The following is an 18,310-nucleotide window of genomic DNA, read 5'->3' as shown; positions in this document are numbered from 1 at the left end:
CAGACTGCAAACTCAATTATCACAACAAGGAAACGTAAACGTCGCTTCATAATATGATAGGACTGTTGCGCAACATAACAGAATCTCTGTGACAGACAGTGTATCTACTTGATATTCAAAGTGTTTGTAGCTTCAAAAAGTGACTTGCAGTAATCGAAAAATGTTCGCTTGTGGAAATCACGTGACAATGACTGGAGGCTTGACTAGTAGTCAGAAGACTTCTTAGTATTACACTGAAACTGAAAATAAACTCATTGCAAACTCTATAAAAAAACTTTGTTAATGAGAAATACTCTCTTATTTTGTGATCAAAGCTCAGTAAGTTGGTTTTCGAATTTACCGTGATTCCTAGAACATACTATGAAGAAATCCCGAATTCATGTTTTTTTTTCAAAATCAATATTTTCTTTATATAGTTAGGTAAGGTTAGGTTGATTTCTGATCAAAGATTGCAAGTGTACTGCTATATGCAGAAGAACTCCTGTGTTCGAACTATAAACTAGCAAAATGCTTAGTAGCCAATACAAATTTGCACCGGCGTTTAATATTCACTACGGCCAGTTCGGTAGGATGCCTGAAGGTATGCGCTCTCAAGTGTTTAAGTCTTGACGTTCCAAACGCGAGACAGTCAAGAAGGAAGTGTTGAGTTGTTCCCACCTTATCTTCTTTCATTTCTTTCATACAGCTACTGAAAACGGCGTCAGGTAAGATTCCCAACCTTACAACATGGGCGCCAATAGAGCAATGGCCAGTTAAAATCCGCACAACTAGGGAGAGGCTAGCCTTACCGAGGACAAAAAGTTCACTAGATCTCTTGTGATGGGTTTTGGGCCAAAAGACTTTTGTGACAGCGCATATACGGATGGTGGTCCAGCACTGGCAATGCTATCACGAAGTCCAGCTATCTAGTAGTAGAACACAAGAGGATACGGGAGCACCGACCCGTTTCCATTCTACTGATGGCGGTTCTGGGGTACCTTTTCTTGCTAGCTCATCAGCTTTGCAATTTTCTATTAATGAATTCAAGGCTAGTGGCGCCGCTATGTAATCTAAGTTTGACGGTCACTTCTCTGAAGGAGGCTGCACTCCGGAGCAGTAGACATACTGCTACCTTGATGGCTCCAACCTCTGCTTGGAAGACACTGCCATAGTCAGAAAGTCTAAAGCTGGGGTTGATAGAGAGCTCCTTACAGTAAACCCCTCCACCAACCTTCCAACCAAACTTTGACCCAATCATAAAGAAGCTCACTGTCCATCTTCTCCAATGGCTTCTTCCCACCCACAACTCCCTTGTTGGTATATGGGTAGAGAAGAAGCCGCTAGAGTTCGTTTGGCGACTCCATGATTTAGGTGATTCGATATAAAGTCAAAGTGTGTGAGAATATCCCAGTATTCAGATACATGTACTTTAAGAACCCAGATTCTCTGATTCTGATAGCAAAGTTAGATTAGACCTTAGCGCACACATGCTGATGAGCGCCGTCCTTTGAACGCTCTCGTATTTCTTTCCAAGTGTGGTCTTTTCTAGAGTCCTCCACCACCTAAAGACTCCATAGAACATATTGAGCTTGACCATGGTGTCTTGAGCCAGCGTACCACTTTCGGTGAGAGACTCACCTTTTGCCAATGGCTCCTTTACAGCAGTATAAGGCAATCGATGCTTTTTGATCTCTCTTCGATATTCGGCTTCTATTAAAGCTTCCTATCCAGGATGAGCCCTATATATTTCACTGTATCCGCCGGTTGCAGATCTTATATCTTCTAGCAAACAAAATCTATATATAATTCTTTATATAGTACGAGTATTTGATTTCAAAATAGTTTCTAATAACGTTAAAAAATCAAAGCTTTAGAATTCTTATATTTTTAGGTGATTCTATGGACATTCTCTAAACAATACTTCTTTATTCATAAAAAAGATTCGGCATAACCTTCAAAATCACTTTTATTTTTCCATATATTTTCTGATGATTTTTATTTTATCCATCCACCACGGATATTCGCCTGCAAAACTCTTCACGAGCAAGTTCAACAGAGAAATACAGCGAGTGACTACTCGTTAACCGCACAACAGCCAAAAGCGATAACGCAACACAATATTTACTGAAGCAAGCCACAATAGTACGTGCTGACAATAATTTCACGCGACACCATTTTCTAACCCACAGATTAACAGCAGCATGATTCAGGCAAAGAAAGGAACTACAAACAAAGTAAAATTATTTGCGCTTAGCTTTCAGCGACAGTTCTAACTCAACACAGAACGAACAGATTTATAATCAAAAAGAAATTATGGTCACAAGCGACCACAGCACGTACTCATGACATTATTACGAGTATGAATGCACACAAAAACGACAACGGGTAAATGCAGAAAATGTCAGATTCACAACTCAAACAATGAACTTTATGAGCCGAGTACTGCCAGTACACACATACTAATTGTAGTACGAGTATATCTGTGTACAATCCAAAATGGAAAACATAAGCGCTTCTTTCATTGGTTCACGATAGCTCTTAGTTTCTTCTACGGTTAACAGCTTAAGGTTCTTTCTACTATGCTCTTATCACTAGGGTGGCAAGCTTCGCAAAGCAATCTCGAAGAACGCATCGTCGCCAAGTCAGGGAAAATGTCCGGCCAGACAAATAGTTGCTGCTACAAGAATTAAATCCATATGATTTTTAATTAGCCTTAACCTTCAAAAGGTGCGTGTAAAAATTTGACAATTGTCGGGTCTTTAGTTTGTGAATTATATCATTTTGAGTGAAGCAACTTTCGTTATTGTGGAAAAAATGGATTAAAAGGAAATTCGTGTATTAATAAAGCATTGCTTTTTGTGAGAAAAAAATACTGTTGAAGCCAAGGTTTGGTTTTATAATTATTACTTGCACTCTGCACTAGGGAATTCAATCGTTGAAAAGTGGTTGGCCAAGTTTGAAGAATGCGAAATGAGCACCGAAAACAATGAAGAAAGTTGACGCCGAAAAGAGGTTGTTATCGACAAAAACATCGAAAAAGTTCACAAAATTATTGCGGATGCCCATAAAGTGAAGTTGCTCGAGAGAGCTAAAACTCTAACTATATCAAGGAACGTATTGAATATATTTTGAAGTAGTAATTGGTTATGCGAAAGCTCTGTGCAAAGTGATGCCGCGCGAGCTTACTTTTCACCAAAAACAATCAACAAGTTGATGATTCGGAGCAGTGTTTGGAGATATTCAAACATAATAAACGTGAGTTTTTGTATCGGTATGTGCCAACGGAGAAAATATGGCACCATCAGTTCACTTCAAAGTCCAATCGACAGCCATCCGAAGGGACTAAGCACGTTGAATCCGCTCCATATAAAATAGCTACAGTCGACCAGGCAAGGCAGTGTTAGGGCGTCCGTATTTTGGGATGTACATGGAATAGTTTTTATTGACTAGATTGAGAAATAGGACCATCAACAGCGACTACTATTGGACCCTTTGATGAAGGAAGCGACTATTACATATTATTTTTGGACCGTTTGAAGGACGAAAAATGCCCTCATTTGAAGAAAAATAAAGTGCTGTTCCTCCAAAACAAAGCACTGTGACACAAGTAACTAAAAACAATGGCAAAAATCCATGAATTGGGCTTCCAGTTACTTCCGCATATACCGTATTCCTCAGATCTGGTTCGCAGCGACTATTTTCTGTTATCTGATCTTACAAGAATATTCGCTGGAATTTTTCGTCGGAGAGGTTTCGAAGAGGTGACCTATTTTGAAGCATAGGACAATTGTACTTCAAAAATGGTATCGAAAAGGGAAGAAGGGAACTACGTTGAATAAAAAATGTGTTTTACCAAAGTATTCAGAGGACTTATCAGTGACCTGTTATGTTATAAACTTGGTCGCACTTGAATAGGGAACCCCTATAGCAAAGATAGCAAGCTTTCTTCTTCTATACTGGCGTGGATACCGCCTTCGCAATTATAGCCGAGTTAACAACAGCGCCTGGTTCACCTTGTCTTTCCGACGGAATGGAGGTCTACCTTTTCCTTTACTTTCCCCGACGGATACCGCGTCGAATACTTTCAGAGCTGGAATGTTTTCATCCATTCAATGACATAACCTAGCATGCCTAGCCGCTATCTTCGCTGAACTATGTCAATATCGTCGTATATCTCATACAGCTCATCGTTCCATTGACTGCGATATACGCCGTGGCCAATTCGCAAAGGACCATGAATCTTTCGCAAAACCTTTTTCTCGGAAACTCGTAACGCCGCCTCATCAGTTGATGTCATCGTCCAGGACGGCAATAATGAGTGATTAATTGAGTTTAGGTTTTGTTCGTCGAGAGAAGATTTTACTTCTCATTTGCCTACTTAGTCCGAAGCAACGCCAACAGGTGCTAATCTGCGTAGAATATCGTGGCTGACATTATTAGTGTTAATACTAGTTCCAATATAAACGAAATTATCTGCGACCTCGAAGTTGTGGCTGTCAACAGTGACGTGGGTACTTAGTAGTGAGTGCGACGATTGTTTGTTTGATGACAGGAGCTATTTCGTCTTGTTCTGGTTCACTATCAGACTTTAGTCCGTCAAAATTTCGAAAGGTCACTTAAGCCAAATCCGAACCAATTACACTTCTCCAGGTACAAGGTTACAGCCTCGTTTGGTTGACAGTTCTTGTATACACAACCACTAACCTTCCAGCCAAGGAAGCAACCTACAGTCCGTCAGTATAAATAATAATTGATAATAATTAATTATAATAATAGACTTTAGAAATTTGAGAACAAAAGGGAGCGTAGTTTACATAGTCTGTTGGCTGTCTGTTGCCTTCAGCTGACACACCTAGCACCGTCATTAACAAAATAATTGTAAACTATCGAATTACCATACTGGCTGCACATTAATAATCGTAACTATCAATCAATAGCCGCAAGTTGACATTTTGAAATCGTATATTGTTGTCGGAAGCATTGCCGAATTTACATGCAGTGCTATTTGAGGGCATATTTACATAACAGTGCAAACAAACGTGTTGAAAACTAAAATATTTGCTTTACCTTCAAAGCAGGGTTAGTGGAAATCATGGCGTCGTTGCTTGTGTGTGCTAGTCATGCAGACATATGTACTTAAGTCTGTTTAAATTTGCTTCCTTTGCAAAGCTGTATTCTCGTAATGCTTTGCTTAGTGCAGGTTTGCATAGCAGACATGTGCAGGTGTTGTTTGAACACAGTTCAAGCTCGATTAGATGCGCAAATATTTAAGAAATGTCTCAAAGTTGTGAGGACCATCGTTGAGGTGGAGTGTAAATTCATGTGAAACAGGGGTGAAAGCTTGTGAAATGTAAAATTTGGTCGACGTCGGACAGCATTTGGTCTGCGCTATTGCTTTTCGTATTTAGTACATAAATATTATATACTACCCAAAGCTACACCACAAAAATCTCCTCAGAACCTTGGCGTGTCAGCTACATATTCTCCCTGAGAAACTGTAAGAGCTTCATTTTGCCAGAAATTGGCTGCAGACCTCTTTAAACAAACTTTTCGGTAGTTTGCAGCTCTATAGCGATCTTTGCATTTGTCATAGCTTCAGTAGTCGATCATTTACGATAGACAAGCTTTTAAAACTCCAAATAGTAAGCATTTGTTCTTCAACCGCAGGTTATCTGACGCAGATGAAGGGAAGAGTTTAATCAGGAAAAAACTGTCATCATTTTTAGACAGCGGTCAACATAGTGAAGCAGTTGAACCAATGGCAACTGCCGTTCGCGTGTGATGTTCTCGTTGGAGAATAGGCTGACGTCACCGCCGTTCAAGAAATGCGATGGACGGCACAAGGAATGAGGTGAGTAGGCCCTTGTGGCATTTACTACAGTGGCCATGTAAAGAACCGCAAATTTGATGTGTGATTCGTGTGGGAGAGAGACACCGTCGACGAGTTCTGGCATTCACGCCAGTGGATGAGCGTCTAGCCACAATCCGCAACAAAGCGAAGTTCTTCAACATATCGCTGATTTACGCCCACGCCCGACGGAAAGGAAGGATGGAGTGAACAAAAATGCCTTCTATAAGCGCTTGGAGCGCACCTCTGATTGCTGCCCTCGCCACGATGTCATAACCATGCTCAGCGACTTCAACGCCAGGGTGGGCAAAGAAGGTATCTTTGGCACAATGATCGGTAAATTCAGACTCCATGATGAAACATCCCCAAATGGGTTGAGGCTGATCGACCTCGCTGGGGCCCGAAATGTGGTTGCTTGTAGTACTAGATTCTAGCATAAAAAAATTTATCAAGCTACCTGGTTGTTTCTGGATCGAAATGCCACCAACCAGATCGATTATGTTACGATAGTCGGAAAACACTTCTCCAGTGTTTTAGACGTGCGACCTCTAAACTAAAAGCCTCGAAATCCAACGGAGAATAACTCTTGCCAGCTTGGGACTGAGTAGGAAATTGAGAAGGAAAGTCCTCTCTCGACTAATAAAGACCAAACTCTATAAGTCACTCATTACTCCCGTTCTGCTATATTGTGCAGAGGCTTGGACGATGACAAACTCTGATGAGGCGGCGTTACGAGTTTTCGATAGAAAGGTTCTGCGGAAGACTTATGGTCGATTGCGCAATCAAGTCCGTGTATGGAAACCTTTTTAGTTTGACAAGATATTTTCACAGAATTTGGACTTTCATGGACTTTTGTCCTAAGCAGCGCCGCAATCTCCAAACAAATTGTTCTGATCGGACCGCTATAGCATTTAGTTGTCATTTTTATTGACAGCAAAATCAAGATAGAATTCTTTTTACACAATATGTATGCAATACCCCTATGTAAAGTATATAGCTAACTTGTAAACGTGTTTGCTTGTTTTAAACGCAATTTCTCCGAAGCACGAGCTGAAACTGACCGCATATATGTATGTATGTATCTTTAATATGTCTTTATGTATGTATGTATGATTGTCAACAGTCATGTTACGCTTGGTAGAAAAGTGACATTCAGGTTTCCCACATCCTCTTTTGGCTGTGGCTATCTTTGTTGGTTTTCTTTCAATGGTGAGCACACTCAGCCCCTTTGTTAGACGGACGTAAAGCGAAACGTAATACTTACATAGCTATTTTACGTTTCCGTCTGCCTACGTTTGAGCACCCTCGATACACACAAGGAATGCACGCGCTGAAAGTATTTTAATAGTCCTCGTATATACATATGTATATATACATTTGTATTATAACCTAACGACCACTCAGCCTTAAGTCTCTTATAAATGTAGTACGGTATCACAGGATGTAACGTATTAATACGGTTATAACTAAACGGTTAATTGAATTTGCTCCGTTTAATTAGCAAATGTGAAAATGCGTTCATTTCATCTTCATAGAATGAGGTCATCGTCATAAAAATTTTCAAGCTAAAGCTTTTTATATCATTACTAACTAATGACTTACGACAACTGACTTGATGACCAAGGAAGGAAGAGATGTAACTAATTGGAACAACATAAACCTTCGTCGGAAACTACAATGGTCGGTTGGAACACTGAATTTGGATCAAGCAACCTAATCACTTTTTTCTGCGATAAAAAACATAGAAACTATGTAGTTTTAAGGAAGGTTGGAGGGAGTGCCTTCTGCCGGGAGGTCTCAATCAACTCGTATTTCAGACAGCCAGACCACTGTAGTATCTTCTTTTAGGAAGGTATGCATCACTGTACAGGCCTCGAGCTATCTGACAAAGTTCAAAGTTAATCAAAGAGTAAATGACCTCACTATCTCTGGCATCCAGCTGTTTCCATATTAAACTCGTTGTTCTTATTGTTGTAGCGGCCAAATTCTGCCTAGTTGACAGTTCTTGGCGGGATAAACATCCGACTGTCGTGTGAACGGACAAACTTGTCTGCGTACCTGGTCTTAGCGGAATCGTCGAAAGAGAGCTTTTACTCAAATCCCATTAGAATGGAAACAAGCAAGTGTACGGTCTGTGGGTCTCGTACGAGGTCAGCAAACGATGGCCAGCAACTAGAGCTTGTGGGTTTGCGAAAGCCTTCTCGCTTAGAGTGGAACGCAAAAGATCCATTGAACTACTCGCACCTAGTAAGGTTCACATGGCTTGAATAATAGGCGTCCTAACTGGACATTGTACCATTAGCACTGACGCGGTGAGGCTAAAGTTTTAAGAGGACGCAACTTGTCAAAGTTGCAGGGAGGAAGTTAAGGTGGAAATATCTAGACACTTTCTTCTTCGCTATCCCAGACTAGGATTGAAACATCTTGATTGCCATACTTTCTATTAACCTGCCAAATTGGCTGGCGAAGATATTAGTAAGCTCAATAAATTTGTGGCTGGCTCTACGCACTTTGTAGATTCACGACGGTCTTTTGGATTAGTACTTAGGTGTTCTGGGTGTCATAACAGTCAAGCGTCTCTAACAGTCCAAGTGCGATTATTCGTGGAGTCGCGAAAAGCAGTCTATATACATAACTTAACCTAACCTAAGGAATGCTGCCCAGCATTTGGAAAAATATCCAAATCTATATCAGTTACGTGGATCCAATAGTCAGTGTTAGGTACGGTTCAGAATCTGGATACGGCTTGTGCGCCTAAGTATAAAACTCAAGGAACGGGCAAAAAGAGTTTAATTGTTTCTTAGCTTTTATAGTATAAACCTCAGGAATAGCAGTAAATAGATTAAAACGTGGACTAATTTTGAAGACGTTGATTTGAATAGCATGCAAAGCTCACATATTCTCTTTAGCTTTACAATTTCTGGAATTACTTCTGCCTTGGGAAAGCTAACTGAGAAACCGAAGCTAGTTAGCGGAATCCGTACTCTCCACTGTCATTGACACACGGTTGACTGACACGCATTAGTTAGTTGATTGATGAGAGTCAACCGTCGAGGGTCTAGCTGCAGTTGGTCACACTTATAACATTAGAAAGCTTTTCAAAAAAATTTCAGAATTTTTCCTTCTCACCAAGAACCTCAAATATGCCGCCTGAAATATTCACTCGTGGAAAGTTATCCGAATTCAATTGAAGTAACTGCCTTTTGTTTTGTCATTTTCATGAAATGTTCTACATTTTGGCAGTTCTGGCATATGAGGCCGCGGTAAGGTATAGGACTTATGTTAATATAACTCATCATATTTAGTTTGACAGTTTGATATTTGTGACTCTGATACTGTTATTATTATTATTATTACTAACATTATTCGAACTTTATAGACCACCTTTGAAAGGCCAGAGTCAATACCTATATGCCTGTGAACCCAATACCCGCCGTCTCTTCATTACTCTTTAAATCCTTTTATCCAGTTTTCCATTTTGAGCTCACTCACCTCATATTCGGGTTTTGTTTGGGCCTCTGCTAGAAGTGTAAATTTGACTAACGTTAAAATAAAGTTTACTTCTGCGAGTGATGTGCACTCTTTTATTTACTTAGTGGAATAAAATAATAGATAGTAATACTCACTTTCCCACCAATGTACATATGTTCAATGCACCCATGTTTCACTGTAAGCTTTAGGATGCCAATCGACCAGTCGTTGGTTACGTAATGTCGGTCACAGTCGAAAATCTGTTTCCTCCATATTGAATGTTATTTACTGAGCGCGTGTGCTGTTGATTTCAAAATTTTTGGCACTCAGCGGACATTTCCCCAAATCGAACACCCACACATACATATGTAATGTAAGCTTAGGTATATGTATAATTTAGAGACTATGCAAATTGTGAAGGTAGGCCAAAGAAGTCCACAATACTTACAAGATGAAAACAAATGGGAGACACTGCCATATGCCAGAATAGCAACAACAATAACAACAAAAGCAGCATAGTTCAACGATTGACAGATCTTGTTAGACACGGTAAACAAGCGGTAGACGCAGGAAATTGATGTTTCTTGTTGGCCAAGCCGGCGCCAACGATTGGTTGGTTGCTCATACGCCGCGTCAACTGCGGCATCGCACGTTTGCTGAGCGTGCTTAAGATGCTTAGTTACAAATAAATTTGTGTGCAAATTTGCCGCACACAATCTACAAATTACGTGTCTAATTTGATTGTTGATTGCATGATGCTTAAAGTGGCGCTGTTATTAGTTTCTGAGCAAATTGTGAGTATTTTCGTTAAAAAAAAAATATTATTAAAGATTGGTGTATATAACGTGAAAATTTTTACTAAAAATCATAAGTTAAATGCGGTCAACCACCTTGCAAAGCTATTAGTTTTTTAAATTTAAAAAAAAAAAAAAAAAAAAAAAAAAAAGTTGTGGCTGAAGGCCTCGTAGCCAGTGCTGCGTTTATGTATTTATATAATAAAACTCTTTTTTGTTGTATGAATTATTATTATTATAAATAAAAAAAAATGATTTACAAAAAATTAGCTTAAAAAAATCTACTTGCAAAGCCACTAATAAAATAGGTAAAATTAAGTAAAAATAAAAATTTTTTAAATAAAATAAATTAATTTACAATAAACTAACTTAAAAAATTTAAAAATTAAAAAAAAAATTGAAATTTTCGCTTAAAACTGACTTTTCTCTTTCGCTTTCGATATCAATAAATCATAACTCTGCTTATCTACACTTAACTTTACTAAAATAGCCCAAAGCAAATACTGAACACATTTTTTTGGCTTCATAATTTATTGCTTTATCATTCCACAGGCAAATTATGCAGGTTTTTTCCTGACATTTTCGGTTAGAAAGCGATCTCTCGCATTCCGGCTCATCAATTATCGAGTGTGAAAATGCTGTAATCATTATGAAATATTGCTGTGACACACAACGCGATTAAATTGATAAGCACGCATAAAACCAACACTCATGCACACATGCTTGTGTGGGTTTTCATAATTGCATAAATATGGAAATTTCGCACACAAAGTCGTTAGCATAATTGTTTTGTTGTTGTTTTGGAAATACGTTGATTTTTTGGCAGACCGTTTGTTTTGCACCCTATATGGTATATAATCTGGTTGTTATATGATATTGCAAGGAGCAGTGTATTATTTCTTTACTCTTCTCCATGTAGCGATAGTACTTCCCTAGCTCTCAAATTCAATGATAAAGGCTAGAACGCAATTCTACTTAGAACTGAAATTTTCTTTCTTCATGTAGTCATGTTCGGTCTTGCCTTTTCCTATATTTTTAAGATTACTGAAGAGGCATAGAATATGTAATTATGATTCTTCTAAGATAAGTATCAAGTGGAAAAGTACCCGTGATATCTGCTTATAAGCCATTGCTTAGAGAAACCTCAAGAAAGCCGTCAGCATCAGGTGACATTTTTATATCCTGAACAGCTTATATTAAGTTTGTCACAAAATTTGTAGCACTCAAAAGGAAATATTGTGAATATAAGTATAGATATATAAATGATCAGCGTGACAAGCTGCGTCTATTTAACCATGGCCATCTGTCTGCCGGCGTATAAGCACGTTAGTCCCTCATTTTTTGATATATCGATCTGAAATTTTGCCCCTGTTTTCTCAAAAAAAATGCTCATTTGTTGGAATGAACGATGTCTCACCACTATAGCGTATGGCTGTCACATAGTCTAAACGATCAAAATCAAGTCTTTATAAGGAAAACTATTTCGTTTGATGAGATATCTTTACCAAATTTAGCATGGTTTGTTGTCCAAGAGAGCAATGAAATCTCCGTAGAAATGGTTCAGATCGGGTTACTATAGCATATAGGTTAGGTTAGGTTAGATGGCTGATCAATGATCGCACGCGCATGGTCTGGTTTATATAGTCTTTGTGAAGCTTGACTATTGGGCTTGACTATGGTGTCATAGAACCAGAGGACCACTTTCGGTGACAGGCCCCACCTCTTGCCAATGGCTCCTCTACACCAGTATAGAGCAATTGATACCGGTTTTGCTGGCTCTTCGATATTCGGCTTCCCTGAAAGCTTCCTATCCAGGATGGGCCCCACATATTTCATTGTAGCCGCCGATTTCAGGCGGATGTCTCCCATTAGCGGCAACATATAGCTGTCATACAAACTGAATGATAGGAATTAAGTGTTTATATGGAAAACTTTTTGATTTGACGAGTTATCTTCACGAAATTTAGCATAGATTTTTGTCAGAAGCAACAATTAATCGACCAAATGCAAATTAATCGTTCAAACACAAGTCGTTGTATGAAAAAGGGATTTATTTCCGAAGTATATTATTGCTATGGTGCAAGTGAAGTAAACAATATTTTTTTCTATTTTCTTATTAGCAGTGCTCAATTAATCGGTGGCTTATAATGCGCAATAAAAAGCAAAAAAAAAATATTTTTGTAAAGCAAAAATTACGAATTTTGGGCTGAGCGAAATTTAATATCAGCCCTTCACTTAAAAAGATATTTACAAAATAAAAGTTTAGCAATATTATTTTAATTTTTTTGTTTTTATTCTTTGTATTTTTGAATGTTTTTATTTTTTTTTTTTATGTGATGTACCGCTTACCTTTATTTAAAAATCTGCTTCCCCATGTGATGTGATATAACTAAGTATATAACGTTGTTGTTTGACCTTTCAAATTGTTGCTACGCGCATTTAACCGCTTTAGATTTTATCCTATTATTAAACGATTTACTCTTAATAAGAAATGATTCACTTAAACATACTTATTTGAGTATCTGACAGCCCAGATGAATTCTTGTAATTAATTCAACAACAAAAACACCAAAACTTCACACAATAACACGCATCACTGTGCCAAATGACCGGCAAAGAAAAGCTCATACGAAATTACAACAATTAATACACGCTCACTCAATAACAGTTGGATGTGAATTTGTGAATTAAATCAACGAATTCACAACTGTTGTTTAGACACACAAAAATTATGCACACACTATGGAAATTTTCACTTCAATTCTTCACATTTTGTTCACACACTCTGATACATCAAAATTTATAACTTTATAAAACGCACAATTTGCGACGCGTTTATGTATTTTATTCGAAATAAACGTATATTTTATTACGTTTTCACTGATTTTGCTTGATTTCCGCAACGTAATCGCCGACGTAATACCGGTAAAAACGAAGCACGAAGTACGAAGCACGCAAGGCTGCAACCGACGCGGAACTGAAACTAATGTTATTAACCACTTTCGTTACTTCCCTGCTGCAACTCCAATAAAATCGCCACAGACACACAGGCAAGCTCACCCACACATCCATGCACACATACACATGAAACATAAAACAATAACAACGCTTTCTTGCTTATCAGTGCTGTAGTAGCAGCTGTGCAGCTGTTAAAGGCTTCGGTGTATGAGTGAGTTAGCAGAAGACAAATAACATTGGCTAACAGCGTCGGTTAACAGTTGCCTGTTAGGTAATTTAACACAGCAGCAGTGTTAATAGAACTTTCTGTCAGATGTGAGATGTTCTGTAAATAAAATTTTGATAAGAAAATTGCTTGAGTTGCAACAACACTGACTGTTAACTACCAGAGCTTTTAACGGTTGTTTCGATTTATGAATAAAGCTTTCGAAGTTCAAATATTAAGTATAGAATTTGGTAATATATTAGTTGGAAGGCTGAGTTCAAGTTACTACCGGGGTCATAGCTGCCGGATAGTGGACGACCTATGATAAGTAGGTTAGCTGTGAATAGTAATACGCAGCCCTCGACTGTAGGCCTCATGCGCCCAATAAATCTCGAAGAGACGAGAACGTCCACAACCTCTACCGGTATTGCACCGAGGCAGAACGTGCCTATGTGAGGAAGGCAACAAAGCGACAACGGAACAATACAGCGACCAGCACCAAACGTGCACAGACGTCGACGAAAAACCTGGGCATGCGCCCATCAAGATCGCTGCCAGTAAGATTCTAATTCCATTTCTCTCATTGAGAAATTTACATCTGCGTCCAGGTGCCGCTTTTTGCTACGTAGCAAGATTGCTGCGATATTGGATCTAGATAATCACCCAGTTTGCTTCACTCCCCAGCATGGCGCTGAATATAAACTGTCCGCTTTTATTAGAACAAGCATGTCTTCGACGGCGGTGCGTTCTCGTTGCCAACGCACTCATTATGTGTTCAGCGTCGTCTTTTGCCGCGTCGTTGTATAGGCATGACGGCTTTTCGACTTCTCCCGTTCTGTGGAAGCATTTTTTGAAGTATCCGTGACCTGATAGGATAACAGCTGACTTATGTGAAAGTCGACTTCTTCGAATTTACAGCTTGTCCATGAGTCTAGATCTTTTATTAGCCTGGCCGTCCATCTGCCGTAACTTTCATTGACCTATTTTTGTTGCCATGTTGTTATTGTATTCTTCTTTATTTGTTCTATCGCGCTCTTGTTATTATCGGATTATTTCTTTAGCTCTGTTCGATAGGGTGATGCAACTCTGACGGCTACTTACGCGGACTTTTCTTTTTAAGCACGTCTGCCCAGATCTCAGCTCCGTATAATAGGACGCTGATTGTCGACGACATTAGGATCTTTCTCTTTCCATGCCTAGGGCCCTCTAAATTAGTCTTAACGTTTTTGTGTCCTAAGAATCCTTATCTCGAGAAGTAAGTGCTTGTTTGTTAACCCCTTTTTTTTCCATGTTTTATTTTAGATATAATAAGAAATGCACCGGTATAATAAAATTAACGTCTTTGTTTTAAAAAGTTATAATAAAATTTCTTCTAATTACTAAACTTACTTTTAGAACTAAAAACTATCATCTCAACAAAAGCTTATTGGTTAGTACTAAATTCACTGTGACTCAATAATAATAAAGTTAGAAATAATAAAAAAAGGTTTCTATATATTATGGAATAATGCTATTTTTGAATGCGTGTGAAAAAATTTGCTAATTTCTTTAAAATATTTATAAAATTATTCCGACTTTATCGAGCATAGCACTTCATAACAATTATTCTATAATGAAAATTGTCAAATTGTCGCTTATACAAACGTTTGGCCGTGCACGTCATTGTTTAAAATTGTCGTACGTGGCGTATGAGTGACGTGTGCCAATAATATGCCAAATGAATAGAAAATTCCGTGCGAAATAACTGATTAAAGTTCAGTTTCGAAGTATGTGTTTCACACTATGAAGGAAATTCTTAAAAAGTTGATAGGAGAAGTATTTTTTTTTTTATTAAACGCTATTATAGCTTGAGCTCTAGATGTCAAACAACAAGACAATGTTTTAATTTTTACTTTTGGAAAAAAATAACAAAATAAAAATACTGCGAAAATATCATGAGCAGCAATTAAGATGACTATTTCTTTTAACTGCAGATACTTATATTTATTAAAAGAGAATAAAAAAGTAAGTAGTTAAACTTTCTGACACAAAATAAAAAGGAAAGAAATGAAAATTTTCGAAATTAAAAAAAAAGTAAGTGAAAATATTTTTAAAACCAACGACACAAAGCTTTGATTCGTCTGGCACGTCCGGCACGTTACTCATACGCCATGTACGACAGTGGAGCATTTTATCAGATACGGCTTAAACGAATAATACTATAACAGTGTATGAGGCTTTTCTTTACTCCTTTTCCTACAACAATTGCAGCGAAAATTATTCATCAATTTTCATATTTATTTCAATATAACAATTGAATTTGCTTTTAATATTTTTCATACACGCCCAGGTATCACATTCCGATTGCAAATATGCTCAGAAATATTTTTACAAAATTATATTATAACTGTTTCTTCGAGGTTACCCTGGTAAGGCAAAAATAATCAGTTGCTTTGTTTTTAACAATTTTTGTTCCATAAGTTCGGTCAGAATACAAAATCTGCTCCTTTCTGGCTACATAGAGACGACTGTGCTAAGAAAAGATTCGAAGTAGATAATTATTCTTCATATAAATTATAGAGTTACATAATTTAGAAGACGACCAGCGTTGAAAGTAATATTTTATCAAGTATAAAGGCATAAAAACAAGAATTAACAATGTTCTATGAGATCCATCAATCAGGTAGACTACCTACGACACTGCTGCTAAAAAAAAGTGATCTATCTTCTCCGTACAATGATTTATGGTCAAAAACAATAATACTTAGCAAAATGGCGGCGCTTTTTACAAAAATCCTTGACACAGCGGGAAAGCTCTGTGAAAGGCTACTTAAATCTAAACGTGAAGCGGCTATCAACGAAGTTGGAAGACTCCCCCTTAGACAACATCGCTCCAGACCCTGAAGATCAACTCTAGGAGCTATGAAATACATCGATGAAAGCGTAGAAGCCGCACAGCGTAAATGGCATAAATAAAAAAGGATAGTATTGATGGCGACTTTAGATGTCCGAAACGCCTTCAACAGCGCTAGATGGGTGGATATGATAGGCGCTCTCGAAAAAGCTTTAATATCCGCAACTACCTTTGAGCTCTGAAGCAGAGCTACTTTAGTAACAGAAAACTGCTGTATCAAACTAGGGCGGGATCACGACTGATAGTGGTCAAGTCAGCAGCGGCACAAGGATCCATTCTAGGATTTGTGAAACATCAGCTATGACGCTATACTAAAACTTGAAATGGCACAGAAGAAGTGCGAAGGAAGCTTAATTAGGCTATTATACGGACGCAAGCATGGGACAACCTCCAGCTCGCTTCGAAAAAACAGAGCTACTACTGCAAACAAACAAATAAGCACATACCTCTCGAAATAAGAAATTCTTAGGACACCAAAAGCAGTAACCTACAGACCTATGTAGGTGTAAGACTGGACCACAGACGAACCTTCTGGGTACAAATCCAGCATGCCGCAGGAAACAAGAAGCGAAAATCACCTCCCACCTCAGCAGACTAATGGCCAACATAGGAGGCCCCAGCCAAGAAAAGACGAACCTCTTAATGTCGACGACAATCAGCGTCCTATTAACCGGAGCTCAGATCTGGGCAGATGTGCTTAAAACGAAAAACCGACTATCTCAGAATTGCATCAGCCTACCGGACAGTGGCAGGTGATGTAATATTAGTTATTAGCGGTAATATCCCAATCGACCTTTTGGTAAAGGAAAGGAAAAGTTATGTTATAACAAGGTCGCAGTACGACAAATAAAGAAGGATACAATAACAACATGGCAACGAGCGTGAGAGAATGAAAGTCGCGGCAGATAGACGTTCAAACTAATAAAAGAGCTAAGCTTATGGACAAGCCGGAAATTCGGAGAAATCAACTTTTGCACAACTCAGTTGTTATCCTATCAGGTCACACATAGAGCAAAAATCTTCACAGAATGGGACGCAGGTGCGCAAAAATAAAAATTTAGAGACTCTCCCACGAAACCACGCTGATTAAGTATGACTTCGTGGAAGACACACTATTGACGGATGCCTGCCTCATCTATTGAAAAAGTGCACGTTGCTAACAGCTTTCTAATCCTCAATGGATTGACACATGACTGCCATAAAATTTTTACCGTAAAACTGCATTTCGAGTATTGAGTTAAATATTTCCCTTTTATTAAAAAGCAAGCGACGTAAAATAATACATGTTCAGAGTCTTCTCTAATATATGCTAGGTATACGTCGAACAGTTGGGACTAAAGTCATTGTGAAATCTGTAGATGCAGCTTCTAAGCGCCTGATGGAAATCAAGGTCCCCATGTCGTGTGCCTATCCACTATTAAATGACCGGTATCAGTATGTGTGTTCAGCGTTGTTTAGATGAGTTTGCCACATTTTTGTGTCTTTTCTCTTCTCTGGCTTCTCTCTGTAGCGTTTATAGACACTGCGCAAGAAAATCAACCATCAAATGTTAACTTTAGCCGTGGTAAAAGACATCAAAAAAGTCCACAAAATAATTTTAAATGTCGGTAAAGTGACGTTGTAGAGATAGCAGGCACTTCAAAGATATCAACTGAATGCGTGCATCATACCATTCATGAACATTTAAGTATGAGAAAGCTTTGTGCAAAGTGGGTGCCGCGCGAGTTCCTTTTTGACCAAAAACAACGACGAGATGATGATTCGGAGCAGTGTTTGGAGATGTTCAAGCGTAATAAACCCGAGTTTTTGCATCGATATGTGACAATGGATGAAATATGGCTCCGAAGTCAAATCGACAGTCATCCGAGTGGACTGCACACGATGAACTCGCTTCAAAGCATGGAAAAACGAAACAGTCTGCTGGCAAGCTTAGAGCGCCTGTATTTTGGTATGCACATGGAATAATTTTTATTGACTACCTGAGCAAAGAAAGGCTTATCAACAGCGACTATTATAAAGCATTATTGGTCCGTTTGAAGAACAAAATTGCCGTAAAACGGCTGCATTTAAAGAAAGAGAAAAAGCAGCTTCGCAAAGACAATCCACCGTTGCACAAGTCGTTGAAAATGTTGGCAAAAATGCATGAATTGGGATTCAAATTA

General features: G+C 38.5%; 2 protein-coding genes across 3 annotated transcripts in view; one reads left to right on the top strand and one right to left on the bottom strand.

The window, feature by feature from the left end:
* The window catches only part of LOC126762687 (atrial natriuretic peptide receptor 1), a 188,038-nt gene extending 175,027 nt beyond the window's left edge, over nt 1–13,011 (bottom strand). For both annotated transcript variants that reach the window (XM_050479624.1, XM_050479633.1), the window contains exon 1: nt 12,442–13,011. The gene's annotated coding sequence lies outside the window, so the exon portion shown is untranslated. The remainder of the gene's footprint in view (nt 1–12,441) is intronic.
* LOC126762743 (F-box/LRR-repeat protein 7) overlaps nt 1–18,310 on the top strand; it is a 346,320-nt gene that overhangs the window by 175,812 nt on the left and 152,198 nt on the right. The window lies entirely within an intron of this gene.

This window comes from Bactrocera neohumeralis, chromosome 2 (assembly GCF_024586455.1).
Source record: "Bactrocera neohumeralis isolate Rockhampton chromosome 2, APGP_CSIRO_Bneo_wtdbg2-racon-allhic-juicebox.fasta_v2, whole genome shotgun sequence".
Taxonomy (NCBI): domain Eukaryota; kingdom Metazoa; phylum Arthropoda; class Insecta; order Diptera; family Tephritidae; genus Bactrocera; species Bactrocera neohumeralis.
Note: the sequence above shows the minus strand (reverse complement) of the source record. Positions and strands in the feature narration are given on the sequence as shown.